The 24,219-nt window shown below is 42.7% G+C and overlaps 1 protein-coding gene across 2 annotated transcripts in view; it reads right to left on the reverse strand.

Moving 5' to 3' along the window:
* TC2N (tandem C2 domains, nuclear) overlaps positions 1 to 15,208 on the reverse strand; it is a 36,488-nt gene extending 21,280 nt beyond the window's left edge. The window contains exons 1-2 of one of the 2 annotated variants that reach the window (XM_054068790.1): positions 15,156 to 15,208; positions 5,213 to 5,431 (exon numbers count right to left, since the gene is read on the reverse strand). The gene's annotated coding sequence lies outside the window, so the exon portion shown is untranslated. Of the gene's footprint in view, positions 1 to 5,212; positions 5,432 to 5,566; positions 5,589 to 15,155 lie in introns of those variants that run through there. The other variant, XM_054068791.1, reaches the window with a different exon arrangement.
* Positions 15,209 to 24,219: the final 9,011 nt, after the last annotated feature.

Below are 24,219 nucleotides of genomic sequence, written 5' to 3' on the forward strand. Positions count from 1 at the left end.
GAACACTGAAATTCTCCTCATATTTGTGTGTGTCACTGGGCTTTGGAGTTTGCTCAGCTTTACAGCTGTTTGGATGTGGTCTTGTCAAGTAATTTGCAAGATATGTTTTTTATCCAATTTCCCTTGTTCGTGTTTCTCCTGTTCTCTTTTACTCAGGCACTATTTTCATATACGTCCATATGCGTTTACATATTTCACTCAACATGCTCCCTACTTTACACTTAAAAACACTCTTCATGAATGATGCCAAAATTGCTGCCTTTGAGGAACTACTGCTTTCTCATAATTGTACACACATGAAACCAAAGACCTGCTTTATTATATAATTGTCTGCTATGCATACAGAGAGTGCTGACTTCCAGCAAAATAAGAGGCATGTAATCTACTAAACAATGAGAACAAGTCTATAACAGCTGGTTAACATTAAAAGAACTTTATGACAATTCTAACTGGCCTCATTTAAATGTCTTTATCCATATCCTTCTGTTCTCTTTTCAGAGAGACAGACAGCTGTGTTGCCTCATGTCCAAAACATTAGTTGTCTAAGTCTAGTCCTTTTACATGTACCTAAAGTACACAAGGTTCTTTGTAGAACATACCAAGACATGATTCCAGCTCCACAAAGGTTAGAAGATGATACCAAACAGAGCATGAACATAAGTTGAAGGGATGGGAAAGGCAGCAAATGAGAGAAAGGAAGAAGGCACAGAGAGATGAAAATTACACAAAAATGGACACGTTTTAGTCATTATCTCAATTGCAAGAAATTGCTGAAAGCTTCTGTGCTCCAGCACAGAAGCCATTCCCACCTGCAGCTTGAACAGTGCCATCATTTTCTTTGTATGTATATTCAAAGACAGCTAGGGAACCACGTGAAAACTGTTAATAGAAATAACATTAATATCAAAAAAAACTTCCCTTTCAAAAACCCCTCAAAACTGTGATGGATGCCAGGTAGAGATATTAAGCTCCATCACTAATTTAGAAAACATGCTTTCTTGTTGTAGTATTACTTATTTCCACAGGTAGGGTACAACTGAAAGTTATCAACAGACATCTCGCTTTGCAAATACTGACCAAAACCAGCACATATTTACCAACTGGCTCTTTTGCACTCTACAGTACCTCAGCACTGCTACTTACATTTAAAGTTATGGGTTTTGCAAAGTCACTGAGAGCACATGGCTTCATGAGGAAGCCTTGAATTGACTTGCTATGTTTAAAATACAAGTGTGAAATACAATGAAGATGTATTAACGAAGATTTCAGTTACAACTACATAACTGTTCCTGAAGTATTCTTAATCATGAGCTATCTGAGAACTGATTAGAAGGAAATTCTTAAAATATATTTCCATTAGATCTAAATCTAAGTAAGCCACAACAAGGACCTAAGGGAGTATTTGGTTTAATACAATTTCACTGAATAATTTTTTGCTGGTTTTACCACTAAGTGACATTAATTATTTCCTCTAATTTTATACTGCTTTTTGTGCTCAGTAGATAAAAATTAACAAAATGCAAGTGACCTCTCAGAAGTACCCAAATAGTGGCATAGAGATTACAGCGTAGTCTCTAATCAGACAGAGGAGGGGTGCAACACCTTGATTTAAAAGGGACACCACTACTCTGCACAGAATCCATAACTCACTACTTGCCCTGATCTCAATACTGCCTGTGAGCGTAATACAGTATGCAATCTGCATCAAAAAATCTTCAGAGGTGATGCTACTGACTCCAGAACCTGCTCTGGATCTTTACAGAAGCACAAAGAGACACACAGGAATTTCTCATTACATTCTCCACATTTCTAAGGATCAAATTTTCACCGCTGCTCCTCCCTCAGTTGCACACTCATGATAGCCAGGCTTGCTAGAATTCGAAGTTTACTTGAAGGCTTCCTTACAGTGATTTTCCTTCCCAGCTGTTATCAGTACACAGCTGGAGTTAATATGATTTACTCTTGTTCACCACATTTAAACTGGGCTGAAACAGCTGCTTTATTTGCTCTAAGCTTTGCAACAATGGTATCAGCCTCAATGGCAGTTTCTGCAGGCGGAAAAGTCTTTTATCTCAAAATGTCCAGATTAAATTTATTCCCTACTGCTAGAGAAGAAACCAAAATATTAGTAACTGCCCTGCTTTACAGCTTCATGAAGTGGGAAAATTAGTTTTTCTGCATCAGAGAAATTTCAGTTCATGGTAGTTATTTCCTTCCTCAGAACTTTAGCTGGAACCATTAATGTGACCAAGTAAGCAAATGTAAATCATCTGTCACAAGCAGCGGCCTTTCCATGACAATACTGAATGCTTTATTTAGAAAGAAAGGGCTACATATGGGTATTGAGGATCTAACAGTAATAATGCAATTCTACATTTTTTGCACTTCTAGCATTAAAAAAAGATGTTTTTCACAGTGAGACCAAGTAACCTGTGGTGGTCTTTGACCATTATCTTCCTCCCACCCTGGCCATTTATCAACATGCAAACATTTTTTGTCTATCTAAAGACAAATACAAGTGCATACGCTATTTAGAGATAATTTTTTTTGTAGGCAAGGTAGTTATCAGTAGCCAATGCCAACGTATATAGAATCATAGCTTAGTGTTTCCAACTCAGTTTGAGCTTAAATACAGTATTTTGAAAATAAAGTTCCAAGAGTAATACTTTCCACTTTTTTATGGTTAAAAATGTACTGGTTTCAGTGGTAAAATTTGCATTTGTGTTCCTAGACCTATACAACAACCACGTTACAAAGAAATGACAGCATTTGCTGAAGGACAGATCGATTTGATGCAGATTTCTGCTTAGAGCACTTTGTTTTGTTCATGAAATCATAAATAGGATGGTCTCAATTACTTTATAAGGATTTATTTCACCTAATTAAGCTACAGAGATAAGTATATTTAGTTTTTCCAGTTCAGAAGAGCAATCCTGGCAGTAAATTAGATGTCTTGGCTCCTAGTTCACTTATTTTCTCATATCTGTATTTCCCAAGCTGTCTATGGTTTACACAACTTTCACAGTATGCAAAAGTTTTGTCTGAACCATGTGGGACAGACAGAGATGTAGCAGGTTCTATTATATATTTTATTTACTACAAATTAATTAAAATCTTGTGGACAATTAAGCAAGTACTTTGTGATCTTGACAGAAGCTGACATTTCTACGAAAGACTAAACTTCTCCAACATGCTAGAACCTTTTGCTGGTGTTAGCTACACAAAAATCCTCAGTATATTATTTAACAGTTGCTGAAAGGTTGTAATAACATACATTGTTCTGGGAGTAAATTTACCAAATAGACCTGAACCACACAAGATGTTTGTTAGATGGACTACCAAATTCCAAAGTAGTACTGACTTCCCAGCAATGCCATCCATCTTAACAAAACGTTAGGATTCCTTGACTCTAACTTTTGGGGGTCAGTTTTTGTTAGACAAAATGCATACGTCAGAGACACTCTCCAGTTTGGAGATATTAGACTAAGAATAGGACAGAGGAACAGCAGAATTATCCTCCATTTGCATATCACAAACATGAGATAAATTAAATCACTTGCATCAAAAGAGGGAGCTGAACACAGATCTTGTCACTGTCTCAGATTCTGTCTCTTTCTTGGTGTTTTGTACCAGTTTCAGTGAGTTTTTTCATTTCTCTCTTCCCAGTATCATGGCAAAATAAAATAATCAAATGTAACGCAGCAACAGTCTTTCCCCACTAAGGCAGAAGGAGAGCCAAGGTTATTAGAACATCCTGGAACCAAAGTTTAAAAACCAACCACACACACACACACACAGAGCCTAGAGAATTACAATCACTACTATTTTAATGGGTCTAGATGGAGAACATAAATTATCTCAATGATTTCCAGATTACTTTGATAGAAATTTTGAATGAGCTAAAATCAGATAAACAGAGTATCAAAGATGTCAGTTCCAGATGCCTCCAGAATGACTACAAGACAGAGATGTTTGGAGAAGAAAGTAAATATTTTCAACAACTCATTAAATAAAAAGAACATGATAGAAAACGGATGATCACATTGCTAAATATGAAAAGCTGAAAGCTGTCTGAAATGTCAGGTCTTTGCTGCCTTATGATGAAAGGGTGTGTTTTGCAATTAGTCTGTAGGCTGTCAATGTATTTTACTGCATTTAGGAGTATGCTCCATAGGAGTTGGTCAGATAACACATTTAGAACTAGGCAACAGACACAAAGGTGAAATAGCTGATCTCAAACCAGGCAAGCTGGCTAAACCACAGCTTTCAAGTGTTATGAGATTTATTGCCAGCTATAAATGTATAAAGCACATTCTCAGATCTGTGTTCCAGAAACACGTCATGGCAAAATTTCTAGTAGCAATAGGCCTCACAAAGTGGGAGGTGTAAAATAAAATATCCAGGAACAGGGATTATTGGTTGTTATTAAGCATCTGGGACAGATTCTCCAATGACATTAAGAGTCTACAGCTCCAGTAGCCCCAGTGGAGCCATGACTTGTCCTGTGGAGAAAGCGAGCTCAAGCTTGCCGGGTCACACCTCAGCCAAGAACCACATTTATCCTACCTCTGTGCCTTTCTGCCTTTCAGGTCCGGGAGATGCAGTCGATCCCAGTCATAGAAATCCTTCAAAGAGTATTACAATCCTACCACAGGTCTCCAGACACAAAACCACAGCACAGCAAAAGCTGCTTCTGCTGCAGGTCAGATGGATTCTCTTTTGATGGTGGAGATGCTGCAAAAGTTTTAACTTCCACAGCCAGCAGTTTTGTAGTTTTGTTTCTAGAAGCTGTGCACCAGTTGGAGCACAGCTCTTTGTCTGAAGAGGGGTCACTTGTGAGCACTGCATCTCAAAAACAGCAAGCACTAGTAAAACACCTTAAATAGTTTGCAGTAATTTGCCTCCAGGTACTTTGCTATGGTAGCAGCAAGGACAGCACATGCACCCACCTACACCAAAGTGCCCTATAGGGGCATACACTTGCCGAAGTCCACAGTGTTAAAAAAAAAATGCCCTGTTTTTTTGGGAACTGTAGGCAGGTCTGATTTGTGCCACCCATACAGGATAGAAAGGCAATTCAAGTGGGTCCGAGCATGTGAAAACACAGGACACAAGCTTTTGTTCCTATTCATTATAAACCTAGGCAGCAGTAGCATGTCTGGAGGAAGAGAACAAGAAAAAAGGAAACAAAAAATGTCACGTGAATACATACCTATCATGTGCATGATAAATGGCTCCTATCTATGCCTGTTTCAGGAGAACCTCACAACAGTGGTATTTGCAGTAACCAGTGGGTGGGTGGTGTATATACATTCCTTCTCTGTTTGCAATCACAGCTCTGGGGAAAGCATGAAAGCTCTGAGAATCTGCACACAGAGATTATTCCAGTTCTTCTGCCATCCAAGGAAATGAAGAAAACATTCTTTTGTGCCTGGAAAGAGAAGAGATTTCACCCTGAATGCAGCAGATTACAAAGGAGATGCTGAAATAACACAACAGAAAAGGAGAAATTAAGAGAAGGCTTTTGAAGGACACAGCCAGAAAGGCATTCTGGTGAGAGACTTACAGTTTGACAGAAACAGGATGAAGAGATGCAAAGCCCTCCCAGTGCAGCAAATAAATGAAGAAAAACTGTAATTACATACTTAAAACTGCAAAAACAGACTATGCATCATTAACCTAGTTTAGACGCTAGGGTTTTATAATGGACCGTTGCATATCTTTCCTGGGGCAAAGAGTCATGGTGGTGTTTAAGTAGCTACACAGTTAAACCTGGTAACAGAAATAGATGGTAAAAGTTGCTGCGAATGTCACGCTTCGTGATGCAAACAAACCACTAACTGCCTAGGCACAGGAAGCACCTTCCTGCACTGGTAAACGATGGCACAACAGCCCTTCAGGGAAGCCCTATGGGTTTCTCTCACTGATCCCAGAAACAGGAAACAGAACTGAATGGACCATTGGTCCAAACCAGCGCAGTCCTTTCCAGGAGCAAACTCCTCTCAATCATTTACAGTTTGCTAAAGCAGAATCTTACTTTTGAAGACCAGAAGGCCCATTAAGCTGAACAACAGTGTACGTCCCAAACAGAGCAACTTAAGTAGGAAGGTATTTGGGTTTTATATCAGAAAATATTCCAATAGACGATGCCTTTCACTTTTAAGATTTTAACTCTATTTCCAATGCAAGTTTTAATGCCTTGGCTATATTAAGAGTGTTCATTATCAGTAGTAGTCTTCTCTTCATTCAGATCTTGAAAGATTAGAATCTGACTTTTTCTTATATTTCTGTTCAGTAAGCTAAGCGGACCAAAGCAAGCCATGCAGACAAGTTTAAACCTGTAGGTTTTAATCATCTGAGTCTATTTTGTACAGTTCTTCTCAAAACATTATCCTACTTCTCTGACCAGTTTTATTCAGGCTGATACCACAACTGAACTATGCACCTCAGACTCAATGTCACAGGATAATCTAAGGTGAGAACGTATTTCATCAATTAACACTTGTAAGGGCAAGATTGCTTTCATTGCCACAGTACTGTATTGAGATCCCACACTGCTACTGGTCCACCATTGCCTCTGCATTCTCCTGAATACACTCTGCATGAGCGGAGAAGAGGAGGAGGATGGGAGCCTGTAGAGAACATCTCCACAGTCCCTCTGGTCATTGCTGCAGCATTCAGATTAGATACCGTTTACTGGGCTCTCCTAGAGGTAATGGCAGCACGTAAAGTTTAAAAAACCTGTAATCAGCAGGGGTGCTCAATACTTCACTACTATCAGTCAGGATGTGATAACTGTACAAAAATATTACTCATTCACCTTTAGCAGGCTTCTCCTGAGGCAAAGAAACCACCTCGGAAGTCAATGCTTTGCCGAACTGTTCTCATAACGGTAAAGCAGAGCTTACTATGATCCCATGATCTGCTTTGTATGCTGTTCTGCCGAGAAAGTCTAGCTCTACTGAATCAGGAACAGCCACGTCTTCCTAAATGCAGTTGTGAGAGACCATGCTGCATCCCAGTGCAATTTTCCCTTCTCCCTCCAGCTTCTCTGCCCAGGCGAAGATGATCTAATATATGTCTCTCTTTGTGCAGGCCCTGAGATGAACCCTATGGAAAGAGCATTTGTGCAATCTAGCTGTGGACTCCTTCAGCTCAGCAGCTGCTTCTTCCCAGGACTCCAGACTGGAGGAGGCCAAATGGCCTTCAGCACATCCGCACACGCAGCCCAGGCACAGACCACCAGACAGAATACGTCATGAAGAACTAATTGCTCTTGCCTACTTCCCTGAAGAAAAATAAAGCTGAGCAGGTGTGTGTGCTGGAGCTATTGCACTAGAGGAACAACTGCCTCTGCTTTCCAGGCACCCCTTGGAGAAGGGGAACAAGCCCTGGCATGAGTACATGATCCAAAGTCGTCCTACTAACACGGCCCCCAGGGACACCCTGACTCTGGCTTAGGCTTGCACCTGCAGCCCTGAAATGCAGACTTAATCCAAGCCTGCCCCAGTACGCAGAAGATTAATAACATCATTTACAAGGGCCAAAAGAACAATTTTCATAAATCTGAGCCAATTTTTCTCATGCAAGATTTATATTTGAATTAAGAAGGGAACGTTATAAATCTATCCCATGATAAATCTTAAAACTTGGGATTTTAATATGCTGAATCCCCTATGCTCTAGGCTGTAAAAGTTGATAGTGTTTCTTCCTAATGCTGCACTAGGCAAGTAACCAATTCATTCAATTACCGAACTGACAACACTGTTCCTGCAAAATGCAGATAAATTCACTGACTTGGACAGAGATGTACAATATGGTATGTATTGGGGCAGTAAACACAAAAGAATAAATCCATTATGTTGGACTACAGATCATTTTGGACTCAGATGGAAAACAGCAAAGCAAGAGTTGAAGTCAGGACACCAGAAAAGAAAATTTAAGAGACTAAAGTCTCTGTAAAAAGAACTTGGCTTTTGATGAGAACATGGAAAGAATTCCATGTAAGATAAGTCCTTTGCTCTAAGCAGATTAGGAAAAAATCATGACAATCACCGACGGTTACTTTATAATCTAACTTAAAACGTAAGACTTCCTTTATGTATTCTGTATCAGGTTTTAATCCATTTTTTTCCTCCTTCTGCAGTAACGCCAGGAAGCCACAAAAATAGAACTTTCAGCAGTCCCTCTATAGCCCTGATACCAAAGAGAACTGGAAACATCTGGATGCATTTTTCAACAGGACAGCCAAGAAGAAGGTATTTTAGGCAAAAGCATCTGCCTGTGCTGTGGGGTTGCCTAACATGGTTAAACATGTCTAGCTTTGAAAAGATGGGCCTTGGAAACCAACTCAATGCAACACTGAGAACACTGAATGGCATCCAGGATTTCTCAGCCTCTGCCATGACCACAGAGCCACACAGAAAACACATGGGTAGACAAGTAATATCCATATGGCTGATGAAAAATAGCTCTTCCTGTATACATGAAAAAAGAAGAAAACCCAAACAGTTTTTCATGGAAAAATACAGTTGCATTACCATTAAAAGAATTTTATAGTAACCCTGTTGGCCTACAAGAGTCAGGATGGAGTATTTCTTTATATATACATGCACACAAACATCTCCTGCTCTATTTTGGGTAAAAAAGGTTTTTATTAGTTATTTTACATTAATAATTTGTTATTTTACATATCGTTATTCTCCTGTTTCATGATGAAAACAAAAACCTTATTTTATGGAGTTTCCACAAAATGAGTATTCCCTGTTCAGCAGTTCTGCCCTTCATTGTCACACTTTGTAACCGGTTGCAACATTGTGGGGAATAAAAGGAAATAAAAGTAGTATTAAAAAAAGGCTAAGAGACTATGGCTGAGATTAGGCAAGGAAACAGGTGACTCCAGCATATTTGATACATAAAAACAGATTAAATGAATGACTCGAGAACAGGAAATGAGAAGTAATCTTAATTAATTCAAACCCAACCCAGACTGGGAGTATGGCTCTGCAGTGCATGTGCACTGAGCTCAACAAGCTACCTAAACACACTTCAAAATAAAGGCAGGAGGATCCTCCCTTTATAAGGCATAACTATTTATTATTTTTTTGCTTTAAATTGATGAAGCCATGTTTAACAGCGCCAGCAGTACCCCTCAAAAAGCTGTACTGGCTGGAGCAGCTGGCAGGTGCCCAAGTGAGTAAATGGTGAACAGGCACTGCATAAAAGAATTATTTGTAAATAATTCTGTGTATACATTGGGAGAAAGAAGAAGAAATCAGAAGTGTCTCAACTTTCTGGGAACATCTAACATCCCAATTATTATTGGCCAAATGCTGCTACAACTATGGGGCACAGTGATAAGGCTCCACGCCCTTCTGAGAAGACAGAGGTCCCTAGAGCAGCAGTTGGCAACATAAGCTTATCATTCTCTTTTCCCCCACTCAGGACAGATTTGCTTAAAAAAACCTCAATACCTACACCATGAATGTATGGAGAAGGGGTGTGTTATCCTACTGAGTTGAAATCAACACTCTTTGCAGGAGATTTCTGACTCATGATCTAAAACATCGGTGAGATGAAATCTGGAAGTACATGTACCACTGAACTGAATGAAAGCCAGGAGAACACAGGGAAATGTTCTGGGTTTGATCGAGGTTTTATAGAGGGAATTTTAGCTACTCCAGTCACTGCTTAGCAAAGAACCTAAATGAGAGACTGACAGATAGTTCTCAATCTAGAGGCCAAAAATCCCATTTTGCAGAAGTTAATTGGAATAAAAACCCCAAACCTAAACCAGAACTAAGAGGTTTTGAATTCTCCTCTATTGTGAAATTAAACTGGTCTTGAGAATACTTTGTCGTGACCTAGTCTTAAACAACATTCTAGTTCAGTCTTAAACAACATTCTATGCATCTCTGATGCAGGAAGCACAACTAGTTTTTGTACCAGTTCACTGCTAACCACAAAAGCACTGCTGGCTCAAGCTACTTTCAAACCTCCTTCTGACCAACCCTGCTCTCTGCAGTATGGCAGGTGCTTTACTCATTGGAAGAGTTACATACACAGTGGACTGGATGGCTTAATTTTGCAAAGACAACCCTTTCTTAGCCCCCATTTACCAGCCTCCTCCAGCCTCTGCCAAGCCCAGGTCCAGGGCTGGGCCATTTCTGGGCTGCATGGACAACCTGATGCTGTGCACACTAGTCTAGCTTCAATGAGCATGGTGGACAGGCTCACATCAAGCCCCCTCCGCCCGGAGGCAGGAGGGCTCCCTGTGAGCAACAGGTTGCATTCCTGCAGGTGGAAGACACCCTCCCACCGCTCTGGTGATGAGGCTGTCCTGCAAATTCCAAGCAGCCTTCCAGCTCTCCATGCTTCAGATGAAGCTGAGGTGCTGCACGTGCGCATCCCAAGCACGCTGTGCCAATGAGGCTACGTGGGCTCCAGGGCCTGGCTCACCATGCTCTGCCTTGCCCTTTGCTCCAGAAAGCTGAGCAGGGAGCCAGGCACCCATCTGCCCAGGCTGGAGTGCACCGTATATGCCAGGTTAATTTAAGAGTCCAATACGCTTTGAGGCCATTAGGTCATGGTCCTTTCAGATTGCTTTCTTGGATGCAATTCTTTTTTCAAAGATGGTTTAATTGCCAAAGCAGCACCTCTAGAACTTGCTCTTCAGGCCAGATCCAAAGCTCATTGCAATGTCCACAACCCCCCCCTCCAAATACCAAGGGCCTTCATCTGAGACCTAATTATCTTTTCTCTCCACTTTAAGCATGGCTATTAGATCACTGAAAAACAAAGCTTCAAAACAAAATCATCGGGGTACAATTGACAGGAAAGATAAGCATCAGAATTCTGACATAATTTTTTAGGGGAGTATTGAATTAATGTGGAGAGAGGCAAACAAACACTTGTACTGAGCTTAAGAAAAGTGTCCTCACTAATACTACATGGATTGATGTATTAACGTAGTAAGAGATATGGTACAATACAGATGATTTCAAACCAAACCCAGAATTTGAACCTTTTCCCATATAAGGCTCCTCGGTTTAGGTCTGAAGATTCATCCCAGCTGCAAAAGGTTATCAACATCATTTTTCTCTGCATAAGAAATTTTGCTGAAGGAGCCTGCACAGCATTATTAGCCAGAATGACAACATGGCTTAACCCAAACTCAGCCTGTCCTACATAACGTCAGAGCCTTTGCCTTTTGCTTTAAAAAGATGAGATCCTAGGTTCTCTGCTGACAGAGATTGGGTGTTGTCCTACTTAGATTAGAGAGAGAATATTTACCAGATTTAAGGTATCTTGGGAGATAGCAATTCAGAGTAAACAAAGACTTTTTTATAAATTGAAACAAAAGTCCAAAGTGGGGAGTGTTAGGTCAGGATATGCATCACGCTAAATTCACTAAATGAAGTAACATTTTTATTCAAGCAATCAAGTTCAATAAATGTTCCACCAAAGTTGAAGGGTACTTCTGGTATAAGCCAGAGCAGGTAGGATTCACAGGGAGATGGCAGCTGAAGTCTAGCTTCCTAGTGGAGGCTGCTAAGGCTCTGCCCACCAAACATGGAGGCCGCATCCACCTCTCCTGAAATTCCCTGAAGGGCTCACTGCTTCTGAGAGAGGCAATTCGGCTCTCCCTTGCCAACAACTGTTCCTGTTGGAGCTAGTAAACATGCAGCTGCATGATGACTTGGCCTAGCTCACTGGTTAGATGAAAACTTAACCACTAAAATAAACAAACATTTTGTAAAAAAAAAAAAAAGTAGTTTTCCAACTCCCCTCATGACTGACTGCACCAGGTGGGGTCAGAACGCGCACTGGGGAACACGGTGGGGGGGCCATAGCAGGACTGCCCTTTTCACAGCCAACCCACAACTCTGGGGAGTGCATTTAGAGTAAGTACATCTGAAACTGAAAACATCTACCAGGACGATAAACAGAGGCTGAGCAAAAAGCAAGCCAGCTGATATGAAACACAAGTGACAGAACAAACAAGTAAAATCACTGAGCTGAATGATTAGGACAAAGAAAGAGAGACTAGAATTTAGGCTTTTCCTCTATCACTGTGAATTAATAGCCTACGCACAGAGGACTGACTGAACAGCCCTGCCCACAACATCCACCCATAGCATAAGAAGAAATAGGACTTAGTCACCTGTGGATCCATCACCTAAATTAAGTGTAGGGAAGGGCAATGGAATTGATGGGACTTCTGTGGAGTCCAACAAACCCTCTGCAGTGTTTTTAGTAGGTTTGACTTTTATAAGTATTTGCAAGTATCAAGGAACACTGTAATAATATTTTGTTTTCCCTTGAAATTAAATCTTGCTTAACCACATTCATTCTGCAAATATATTTTTAATGCTTAATATGCAGCAGGAATAAGAACTAGAAATCAAAATTCCCCACTCCTGGATTCATGAGCTAGCCACTGAATTGTAGGATCGCATCTCACCCAATGAATATTTCTGTATTGAAGGCAAGGCGAAACAGTTTCATAAGTAAGGAGGCAGAGACCACCAGCCCAGAACAACACACAAGATTATGGCTTTAGCACTCTCTTGAGAAATGAAAGATGTAAATTGAGACCTTGGCTCTTCACATCTGAGTAACAGCTCTAGACAACACCTAGGAACAATACACGCTCTGGAGCCTGTCCAGAGAAGAGCAACAAAGCTGGTGAGGGGGCTGGAGAACAAGTCTTACGAGGAGCAGCTGAGAGAGCTGGGGTTGTTTAGCCTGGAGAAGAGGAGGCTGAGGGGAGACCTTATTACTCTCTACAACTACCTGAAAGGAGGTTGTGGAGAGGAGGGAGCTGGCCTTTTCTCCCAAGTGACAGGGGACAGGACAAGGGGGAATGGCCTCAAGCTCCCCTAGGGAGCTGGATATCAGAAAAAAATTCTTCACAGCAAGAATCATCAGGCACTGGAACAGGCTGCCCAGGGAGGTGGTGGAGACACCTTCCCTGGAGGTGTTTAAGGAACGGGTGGATGAAGTGCTTAGGGACATGGTTTAAGGGATTGTTAGGAATGGTTGGACTCAATGATCCAGTGGGTCCTTTCCAACCTGGTGATTCTATGATTCTGTGAATAATAATAAAGAAAAAAAAAAAGGCAAAATACTCCCCGCATACTAAACGGTTCTGATCATCTACAAGTGATCTGAAGACACTTGTGCTCCCTAAGAGCAACTTGTCAAGGAACACCTCACTTCTGCATCCCTGGACAGCTGGGGCAGCTAACTAATCAATACTGTAAAAACTAAAGGCCCACCGAGCAGCAGACCTCAATGCATCCAGCGAATATTACTGGGGAAAATACTGATTGTGCATAGATCAGGGACTGAGGGTTAGAACTGCAAGGATCTAACTCCGAGGAGCAGGTGCCCATGGGACCATTTAGATGCCCAAGCACTTCACGCCTGCAGCCTAGTGTATGTCCCTTGAGATCTAGTTCTCATCCTGCACAATTACAATGGCACTGACTGGAAGTGTACATTGTGGGAATGGCCCCGATATTGACCTTCCCATTCTAGAGGAATGCATCACCTGAGACATTGGGTACATTTCCACATCAAAGGAAAGTTACAAGACCAGCTTAATTTAAGGTAATATTTATTTCAGACTTCTGTTTAATAACTAGAGTGATCTGAACCACCCAGGAATCCAGCTGTAAGATATGCATTAAAAAAGTACACTGTGGCTTTTGAACCAGACAGTCTGAAACTGCTAATGATCGTTGCTGCTGCTTTCACAGTGCTCAAGGATACAGCAGGTTGTACCTTCAGTAAATATAATGTATTTACTAATGCTAAATTCACGCAGGACAGAGGAGAAACTGTCTAACTATATTCACAACTTCCTTCTGAGTTTTGGCTAAACCATATCTCTAATTACCTTAAATGCTCCTAGTGAAGGTGATCTCATTAATTATTTCTTGCCTGTGGTAACACTTAGATGTTAATTGACATAGAACATTTTGATATTACAAGGACAATTTTTTATAGCAATACCAGTTTGCGACTGTTTTAAGTACAGTTTAATCTATGGCCTAGGTTATATAAAAATTTAATTTTATAGTAGTTGAATAAAATTACTATTTTTCTACCTGCCTCCATTTCTCAACATCTGTCGCTTGGTAGAAAATATAGTCCCAAGCCAACTCGTGGAAGCACACTGTGAAATTACCACCCATACAGCCATAAACAAACCACACCAAGAACTGAAAGGTCTTCACTCTAAAACCCCTCCTGATCCTGTAGGGTGGTGGCGAGGCATTACGGGCATGCTGCATCACCCGTGACACAAACTGCTTGGTAACATGCTGCAAGTTTAAGCCTACTTACAAACACCAGGTAGATCAATTTGCTGGCATCGTTAACAAGTCCTGACCTTAAAAACGTGCCATCCCATTCGATATACCCATCAGAACGCACCACATGAAATAGCTTTTACAGGTTTGTAAAAGTGATCTTTAGGTTTTTTGTTTCCCAGGCAGAAAACAATACTTTCCAGACTGTGAAGGTACCGGCTGTGTGTTCACGTTTAAGTGCTCAAAGTATCAACACACAGGGTGATGATGTTCATCATCACAGGATCATCACAGAACCATAGAATACTCTGGGTTGTAAGGGGCCTTAAAGATCACCCAGTTCCAACCCATGGCAGGGACATCCCACCAGGCCAGGCTGCCCAAGGCCCCATCCAACCTGGCCTTGAACACCTCCAGGGATGGGGCAGCCACGACTTCCCTGGGCAACCTGTGCCAGTGCCTCACCACCCTCAGCATGAAAAAAATTCTTCCTTACGTCTAGCCTAAATCTGCCCTCTCCAGTTTATACCCATTGCCCCTCGTCCTATCACTACAGCCCTTTGTAAATAGGCCCTCCCCAGCCTTCTCGTAGCCCCTTCAGGTACTGGAAGGTCGCCATAAGGTCTCCTCGGAGCCTTCTCTTCTCCAGGCTGAACAACCCCAACTCTCTCAGCCCTAGGGAAAAGCAAGACAGCCCGACAGCAGGCAGCCTTCCTTGGGTTGGAACCGGATGATCTTTAAGGTCGCTTCCAACGCAAACTATCCTATGGTTCTCTGACTCAGACCCCGCCGGTCCCCCGCCGCGGAGCCGCCCCGCTCGCCCCCCGCTGCCCGTACCTGCTGCTGCCTCGGCGGCCGCCGCGCTGCCCCGCGCTCAGCCCCGGGCTCAGCCCCGCCCGCCAGGTGCACCGCCCGCTCGCCCAGCCCCAGCGTCCCCGCCCCGCCGGGAGGCTGCAAAAAGAGCTGCGGGGCTCTGCTCCTGCTCGGCTGGGAGCGAAACCGCCCGGGAGGTATTTTAGCAAGGAGAGAAAAGTGATTTTTTTAAAAATTTATTTTTATTTTTTAACTGGTCTTAGTAAATGGCACGTCCACCTGAAATCCCAGTTGTGGAATCCTCAGCATAAGAAGGATATGGAGCTGTTGGAGCGGGTCCAGAGGAGGCTACAAAGATGATCAGAGGGCTGGAGCACCTCCTGTACGAGGACAGGCTGAGAGAGTTGGGTTTATTCAGCCCGGAGAAGGCTCTGAGGAGACCTTATAGAGACCTTCCATTACCTGAAAGGGCTACAGGAAAGCTGGAGAGGGACTGTTTACAAAGGCTTGTAGTGATAGGACGAGGGGTGATGGGTATGAACTGGAGAGGGGCAGATTTAGACTAAATGTAAGGAAGAATTTCTTCACTCTGTGCCAGTGCCTCACCACTCTTAGGTTGTCCAGGGAAGCTGTGGATGCCCCATCCCTGGAGGTGTTCAAGGCCAGGTTGGATGGGGCCTTGGGCAGCCTGGCCTGGTGGGAGGTGTCCCTGCCCATGGCAGGGGGTTGGAACTGGATGATCTTTTAAGTTTCCTTCCAACCCAAACCATTCTATGGTTCTATTCTATGATTCAAGTTAGGTTTTATGTAGACACTTGAGAGAAAGCCCCTGCCATAGCGTGCCTGTTCTGTACGATAACTTATGGATCACACAGGGTGGATTGGTTCAGGAGTGTCAGCAGGAAATTCTGGCTCAGAAATTTCCCTGCAAGAAGCAAAGGTTTTGTGAGTCTCAAAGTGGTCACATCTCCATCTCCCTCTTTCCTCCCTAGTCAGGTCTCTGACAAAGAGCTGGAAGTGCTAAAATACCCCAGGAATCAAATGTGAGTAGGAAAGTGGACCTGCGTTTCTAGGAAAAAAGGAGTCTTTCCTCATAGAAATGCAGTATCCACTCTAGGAGTTCTAAAATTTCCAGCCAGTGTTTTGCATGGTTGTCCTGATAGCTCTGGAACTCCAGCCTTTTGTGAACTCCCCATCCACCAAGACTGTAGTTTTTCTATGATGATGTTTTTTACTTTAAATTTAATAGCTAACTTAGACTTTCACTCCTGTCATCATGCAGTGTCATGCAGCTACTTTGAGCTCCAGAGCCTCTGTAAAGGGAAACTCTGCCAAAAGCACAGACTCGTAATACCTGAGCTAACAAAGCATCTCTGTTCATCTTTGCACAGAGCCAGTCGCACAGTGTTGGAGTATGACATAGCAGAGCAGCTCTGATTCCTGCTAATGGAGCTCATGAGATTATGCGTGATCTCTGTTTTAAAGAAATACCAGTAGTCTGGTATGCTTCCAACATTGTCTGAGCTGTCCTGAGGTGCTCATTAAGCACACATTTCAAAGCTTCTCACTGAATTAATTTACATAATCAAACAGCTTTGTTTTCACTCTTTGGAGAAGTGTACTGTTTGACTACCTATAAGGTCCCTGCATGAAAGTCACTGTTATTGGGTTATGTCAGCGTTTTCATGCTCAGGGTTTTTTCAGGCTCTTCAGCAACTTCCAGTTCTGCCTGAGTGGCTCTCTGGCTGCTGGAATCAGCAGTTTGGTGACATCCAGCCTCTGGCACTGCCGGTTGCCTCTCTGATGAAGGAAAAGACATTATACGTAGTATTTTTGACAAGGCAGTAAAAGGCAAAAAACAGTTTGCAAGACCACCTTCCTTCCTTCTTAAGGCAAGGTTATCCTCTGTAATTTGAGGGTGCCTCTTCTCACATCCTCGGGGCTCTTTTGACTCTAGCAATTGCTGATCTCTCCATAACTGAACCTTGCTGAAGAAACCTGCTGATATTCCCATGCCTTCCTGACACCAGCTCTCAGACCCTCTCTCCTGTGTCTATCCCAGACTGTCAATGCAACCACTTGTCCCCACTAGTTCCCAGTGTTCTGCAGCAGCTCTTTCCTCCTCATGTTGCTTCTGCTTAGAACATCCCAGGTGCTAGGACAAGGCTAATAAACCAGGCTGGCTCTGGCTGGCTGTGCCAAACCATGGTGCTCTCAGCTCCAGAAATGCAAGGCTGAGACACTTGAGCAGCCCTCGGCAAAGCCTACAGAGGAGAATTTATTAGTCTGAGCTACGCTTCACCTCTCATATCCGCCAGCAAGGCCTGTCTAATCTGTTTTGAACCTCTGCACAGCACACTTTTTCACTCGTTGTTGAGGCTGTTTATATTATTGGATTACAATTTCCCAGTATTGTTCTCGGTGAAAGAAGAGTAGCTAGAAGAGAAGACTGTAGAGTGTAGTTACAAGCAGGAGCTTATCATCTTTTGGCCTTGAACCTTTAGAAAGTAGACTTAAAGCAATAAAACCCCTATGTATAAATATTGGCACGGATGTTCTTGAGTAATTCTTTATATCTCCAAAAGTTTTCAGACAAAGACTCTTTTTTCTACTTTGTGCAAATACTCTGTTGAACAAGGTGTTAAGCAGGAATGCTGATGGAGGCTGCAGCTTTACATAAATCAAGCCTGAATTCTCCCTCGTGATCCTTTGCATCAGAAACCCGATCCCACTTGTGCACATTTAATGAATCATGCAAACTTCCATATTAAAAATCGAGCAGTTCAGAGGTTGAATCATGTTTTCCCAGAGCAGACTGAGATCTTCCAAGCAAAAAAGTAGAAAACATCATTTCTTAGTAGTTCTCGCCTAGTCTGCAGGAGATCAAATGTGATTAAGCAGTTGATTGCAAATAGTTTCCCCAGCTATTCTGAGAATCCATCAGAACAAGCAAGCATCTAACACTACTGCTTGTGAAATAGTTTAGTTTCAGAAACTAACACAAATTCATGTACTTATGAATAGACTTAAAATCCAGTGTATACTGCAATAGCCAAGTGATGAGCTTAGCTATTGCGACCTAAAAGCAGGGCGTTATCAGGACATGTCCAACACATAGTACACAGTGTCACACAGCCAGACTATTTGTGTAGACACTAAATTAAGTTTTCTCACTGAGAGACTTTTTGAGAGATAAAAAATGATTTTGCAAACTTAGATTTCATTGAGATATCGTAGTCAGGCTTCAGCTGAAGTCTCTAAGCAGTTAATACACCTTCATTGTAAACAACTTCTGCAGCCAGAGGCTTTTACTACCATAAAAGTTTTTTCAGCAATAATCTTTATTCCCTGAGGTTTCATTGGGAGAAACATGAAACCATTTCCTCATCCTCCCTGTCCTACTCTCAGCTGGAGCCTGGCTTTTTCCATTCCCATCATAACCTCTGGGTTTAGCAGACACCTTCCCTCTCTACTACAGATGCTGGGTGGGGTCCACACACTTCATTATAGAAAGCTGCTATAATTCAGTCTGACACTATTATTTTTTGTTTTCCCTTTTTTTCAAATGCATGGTTAATGTCATGCTTTCCTGACAACGCTTGCTGTAATTCTGTCCACCATCTGAGACTGCAGCCAGTTGCCTCCTCCCACAGTGCTGCAGAAGAACAGCTTTATTGCAAAATGTCTCGCATCTTTTGAAAATGTTCCTGGGATGCCTAGAGGAGCAATTGCGTGGAGATATTTTGTTGTCCAAATTAGACTCTCTCTTTATCTTAATTAGATTTGATGTACTGTGAATTTATAGAGATGTTCTGTCTTGTTATGTCTTGCCTTATGCTATAAGCCAGATTTTCTTTGTACACAAACACATTATTAATATACATTCTGAGGTGGGCTCACCCTTTGTACACCAGAACACTATGGTCCTGCATCTCCACAGCCAGTCCCACATGTGTGTGGACTGCAGCAATTGCTCCTGAGCTACTTGGCAGTCTTCAACCTTGTGAATGGCTGCTAACCCCAGACTTGTTCAAAGCAAGGTGAGGTTCCTGTAAGGGTAACCACTGAAGCACAGGGATTCTGTGCTAGGCCTAGGCTGGAGATTTCATGATATTAGCCTCAGCCTGGCGTGACAAAGAGGGGTGTCTATGGGTGCATATTTATGCAGGAGCAAAAGGTTCCTTGGGAGACATTTCTTGATGTTGCTACTGTCTAGGAATCTAAGACAACGAATCCAATAAACTCAGGAGGCATTATAAACCTTCCTGTACAGTTGACAAAAGGAGGAAACAGAGCCAAGGCATTCTCCTTCCAGTGATTTCCAATTGGATCCTTTTCTTGCCTGGCCTCATTAAGAGCACAGGTTTGGGAGTACATTGTCACACGGGCTGAAAAAAGATCATAGGGTTAGATATTATAAACATATTGACACCTTCGGACATTTTCTAGAAGTCTTATACCTGCAAGATTGTGGGTAGACAGTGCTACCTTGCCTTTAAAATGAGCATGCTACATGCAAAAATCACATTGCATATAAAATCTGTAGTTTGGATTCAAACAATTCCAGTAGTTTCCTATTTGATTTGGTGCTTTAAGCCAACATATTTAGTGTTTGTCTGGATCCATACAGTCTGCTGTTTGAAAACTGCATTTTCAGGGTAAAGGGTAAAAGAGGAAGGAAGAACCTGATCTGCTGCTGATTTCAGGAACGACTTGAAATCTGAGATATCTTGAAGTTCCTGTCTACCTCTCAGTGCAGTAGTTGGACTCAGTTCAATAACAGGGTTTCAAACTGTTCCCAAACCTTTATTGTTAGGGAAAGAAAACCCCAGCAAAACAGGAAAGACCTGTTTCAGGAAGACTGTATCACTGAAGAAGGTCCCACGGAGCACCTGACTCTGAAATACGCTTATTTATTATAAATAATTTCCATGGCGTCACATTAACAAACATACAAACATAAAAGGTCATGAACTCCTGTATTTGAAGCAAATGTGTTTGACATCTGGGATCTGGCAGAAGTTCCTCCTGTGGGATAGATTGTTTGCGCAGAGCTTTATTGAAGAATAATATTAAGAATGAATTACGAAATATTAGTGTAACCTAGTAAGAAATTATTATACTTTACAAGCCAGAGACATAATAGATCTCACAGAACTATTTTAGTTCCTCTGATTCGAAAGCAAATCAAGAAATGATAAGCTGCAACCAGCTTATAGTGAAAATCTGTGGGGTTTGAGCACTGTAAATGAGTTGCGAAGAGAGGTCCAAAAGCAGGCAGTCACTTAAATGCAGATCTGTAATTTTCCTGTATGAAGGGAGCGAGGAGGGAATTGGCAGAGAGCCTGGGTAGCTGGGGAAGCCAAGGGCTGAAGGAGAGGCCAGGCCACCCCTTTGCATCCCCAGCTGGGGAGCAGGATGGGCAGGCAGTCCCAGCCCTGGGCACCAGGCACCCCCCTAGGGCTGGGAATTACAGCAGGGCTGTGGGGAGCTGGAGACCATCACACCTAGTTTCTCTCTCTCTCTTTCTCCTCTCTTTTTCATGAGGCCAATGAAAACCTCATGGGACCAGCCTTTTCCCCAGACTCAAGGCATGCTCCCTGGGCTATTTGTAAAGCTCATATCTGCAGGAGGTGCTCTTGCTTGTGACACTGCCCAGAAATGCCTCTTTCAAGGTGGAAGAGGTGATGAGAGGCAACTCCTCAAGCCCTCCTATCTTCTTGGGGCCAAGCAAAGGGCAGAGCAGGCAGCCAACACGGGGACAGGAGATGTCCAAATGCCTACCTAGCTCCTTTCCTTTCTTTTTTGGGACCTCAGATGCCACTGTGCCCTGCCCTGTGCTTTCATGCTGTCATCTCCTTGGGGTCTGCTCAGGGCCCCAGAGCTGGCCTGTCTCCCAAAAAACCACACAGGCCTGCCCAGGATGAGCAGATGTTCACCTCCCCAGGACACAGAGGCCAGCCATGTGTCACCCGCACACAGAGCCAGGGCAACACACAGAAGGTCCTTCCTGAAAGGGACTGAGTCAAGAAACATGCCCAACCTTTGAAGCACAAAAAATTGCCTACTGTTTTCATTTGTAAAACTCTTCTTTTTTTTTTTTCCCTTCAGTTTTCAGAGGAAAGCAAACTTCATTTTCCTTGCTTAAAGGACATTAGGGCAAAAAGCCATCCCAGAAACCACAACACTTCAAAGTTTGCTTGCCCCATGGGCACAGGGGGAGCTGGGAAGAACACCCATGGAGGCCAGTAACCACTCACCCACAGAAGCTGGAGAGCTGTTCTTTCATCTAAAATTGTTTGGTCTGAAATGACAGCACACGGTGACCTAGCTAAAGCTTTGAGCTTGTCCCTCAGGGAAAGGCATGGAGGCAGAAACTGGCCAGTCTGGGTTGGTACTTAAGACCACTTAAAAAACAGTATAACTAGAAACAGGGGTTACAAGCCCACTCTACCCTAATTTTAACACTTTAATCCAGCTGCAAGGTGTTTGGCCAGGTTCCCAGACAAACAGAACAATATACAGCCAACCTGCTCCCCACTCCACTGGCCTTCACTTTGCAGCTCCACTGGCAGCATTGGCTGCTCCTCACCAGTGCACTCAGAATCACTGGGAAGCAAACACACTGCAGCCACACCCTTACTGATATCACTAGAGATTTTAAGGTAGGAAAAAGGATACGCTCTTACCCTGTGGCAGAGAATTATGCATATTTAGCTTATGTTTGGTTATACACATAAATATCCAGAGAGGGGAGAACATGCAGCTCTTCAGAGACTGCTCTGCGGAACAGATTGGAGTGGGTTACCTTCTTGGTACAACTTGATCATACAGCCAAGCTGAATGGCACAAGTGTCATGAACCTGTGTTTTAACAAAAAGTTTAACAGCTGTGAACTGCAGAATGTTTATTTTTCTGGACAGTATTTTCTTGACAGATTATTTTCAAGAATCCTCAGTCAGCAGTAATAAATATTAGTACAAGTATTTGTTTGCAGGACACAGTAGCTTTGACATGTTGTTTCTCTGTGCTCCCCAAACCAAAAAAATTTACAGTGTATGACTAAGGCTGGCCTTCCACGGTGAGCAAATATCCACTCGCCTCCAATATTCCTCTTAGCTCTGTAAAAACTACATCATATGGTAGCAAGGAATTCAAGGGTGAGGGGTTAATCATTTCACTGCAGCTCAGGGATTAACTGCACATTAAGAACACGTGCACTTGTATCCAAGTGATATAATGAGAAATGTGGTAGGAGATGGAAGGTGCACTCATTCAAGCAAGCAAGGATTTATTGTACTAGTTCTTCAAGATCCTAGGGAACCTAACTGAACATTTCTCAGCCAATGCGCTGGCTGCTTCCTTGGTTAAACTGATATGGGGATCTCATGACTGAATAGGATTTTCATTGGCAGGCAGATGGAGGTTGTGTTTTAGTACTGGATCTTGGAAAGCCTTGGCAATCATACTGTAATGGTGTGGTGACTGAACTGTGTAAGGGCCCAGGAAAGGAGAAATAACACAGCTAGAAACAGAAAAAAAATGGAAATGCAGATGTACCATTAAAGATCAGCAATCAGCTGCCATTTGGGACAGTCCTTACTAACAGTGGCACAGACTATGAACCCTTGTATTGGTGTGAAAGAGCTGAGTTCACACATGCTGTCCTAATGAGTTACTGGTGTGCGAAAATGCTCACCTGTATGAGATGGGGAGCTGCCATCCAGCTTCCTGGAAAACCACAGAGGGCTCATTTTTTCCATCACTGATGTGGCTATGTGCAGGCTGATGTTGAGGACATTTTAACAGTGTTCAGCAACACCTGCAGGGCCAAGGAGTAACTGGTGCCACCAAAAACAGAAAGGGAAGGAGAAGGCAGGAGTTCTGGTACTTAGAATACAGCCCATGGGACTTCTCAAGGAAATATGATTCATAGCTCACCCTTAAGGAAGTGCAGCAGGAGTTTAAAACCCTGCAGGATATCAGTTTTACAGCCCAGCCAAACCCCATCTCTTCAGCAGCATTGTGTCCTTTACCAGCTGGCTGCACAGCACTGACAAAAGAGAAAGTACAACCTTTTTCTCCTGTCCACACTTATGAGTCAGCTCTGGAGTTACCATTGCCTTATCCGCAGGGCTTTTGCTGAACAAAGAGCCCCTTGGCTGGGAGGATACTATCAGAGCAGATTTTTCTTGCATTGTGAAAAGAGCAAAGAAGGGAAGGGAGGTCACACTATTCAGTCCCATGTGCAACCCCTTCTAAGACAAACAATGTCAGCATGTATGATAAGAGCAACCTGAAAAGTACACTGTAAGCAGATAAAGAAGGATGCAGTGGCTCAAGTCTGGAAACCTCAGAGTAGGCTGCTAGAGCTGTATACTAAGAGTTAGATTTGAACAACTTTATTCCCCAAATTGTCCATTATCCTCCAAAGTAAGAGGAAAGCCCAGCTGCTTGGTGGTTTCACTGGTCAGGCAGCTTCTACCAAAGCACCCTTTGTTAGAAGGGGTCACTGAAGAACCAGAATTCTTTGGTCATGGGTCACAGAGCTACTTTCTCATTTTATTTGAGCAGTTCTAGAGAGTGGTTTGCTTCTCCTGAAATTTTGCAGCCCAGCATCCCTGCACTTGGCCTCTTCTCATTTGCTTTGCATGTGTACCCGTTTCATTTCAGTGTAATTTTTGTTGAGCATGTGATTCAGTATTAATGCATTTGCAGCGTAGTGAAGGGAAATGACGTGTCCTTGTGATACTGTAAATGAGTAGCGGCAGTTCCTTTGAGTTCAAAACAACTATAAAGATCTTAATTGGCTTTCTGAGTGGATTGTAAATAATCACAAGCCCAGTGAATGGCGTATTACCTACCTCACCTCTACAGTGAGTTATTTGAGTGATAAGAATGTGAGAGAGCAAATGTGTGACAGCAAATGTGTACCTTAAGTTCATTCACTTCCCACAAAGCAAACCAGAGCCAGGCTTGGCTGCCCTTTCGATTTGCTGAAATAAGAATATTCCACCTGCGAAACACAAACTCAACCAACCAACAGCCAAACCCCATTAGGCATGGGTCATTGAGTATGGTGTGGGTG

This window comes from Cuculus canorus, chromosome 5 (genome assembly GCF_017976375.1).
Source record: "Cuculus canorus isolate bCucCan1 chromosome 5, bCucCan1.pri, whole genome shotgun sequence".
In the NCBI taxonomy this organism is placed as follows: domain Eukaryota; kingdom Metazoa; phylum Chordata; class Aves; order Cuculiformes; family Cuculidae; genus Cuculus; species Cuculus canorus.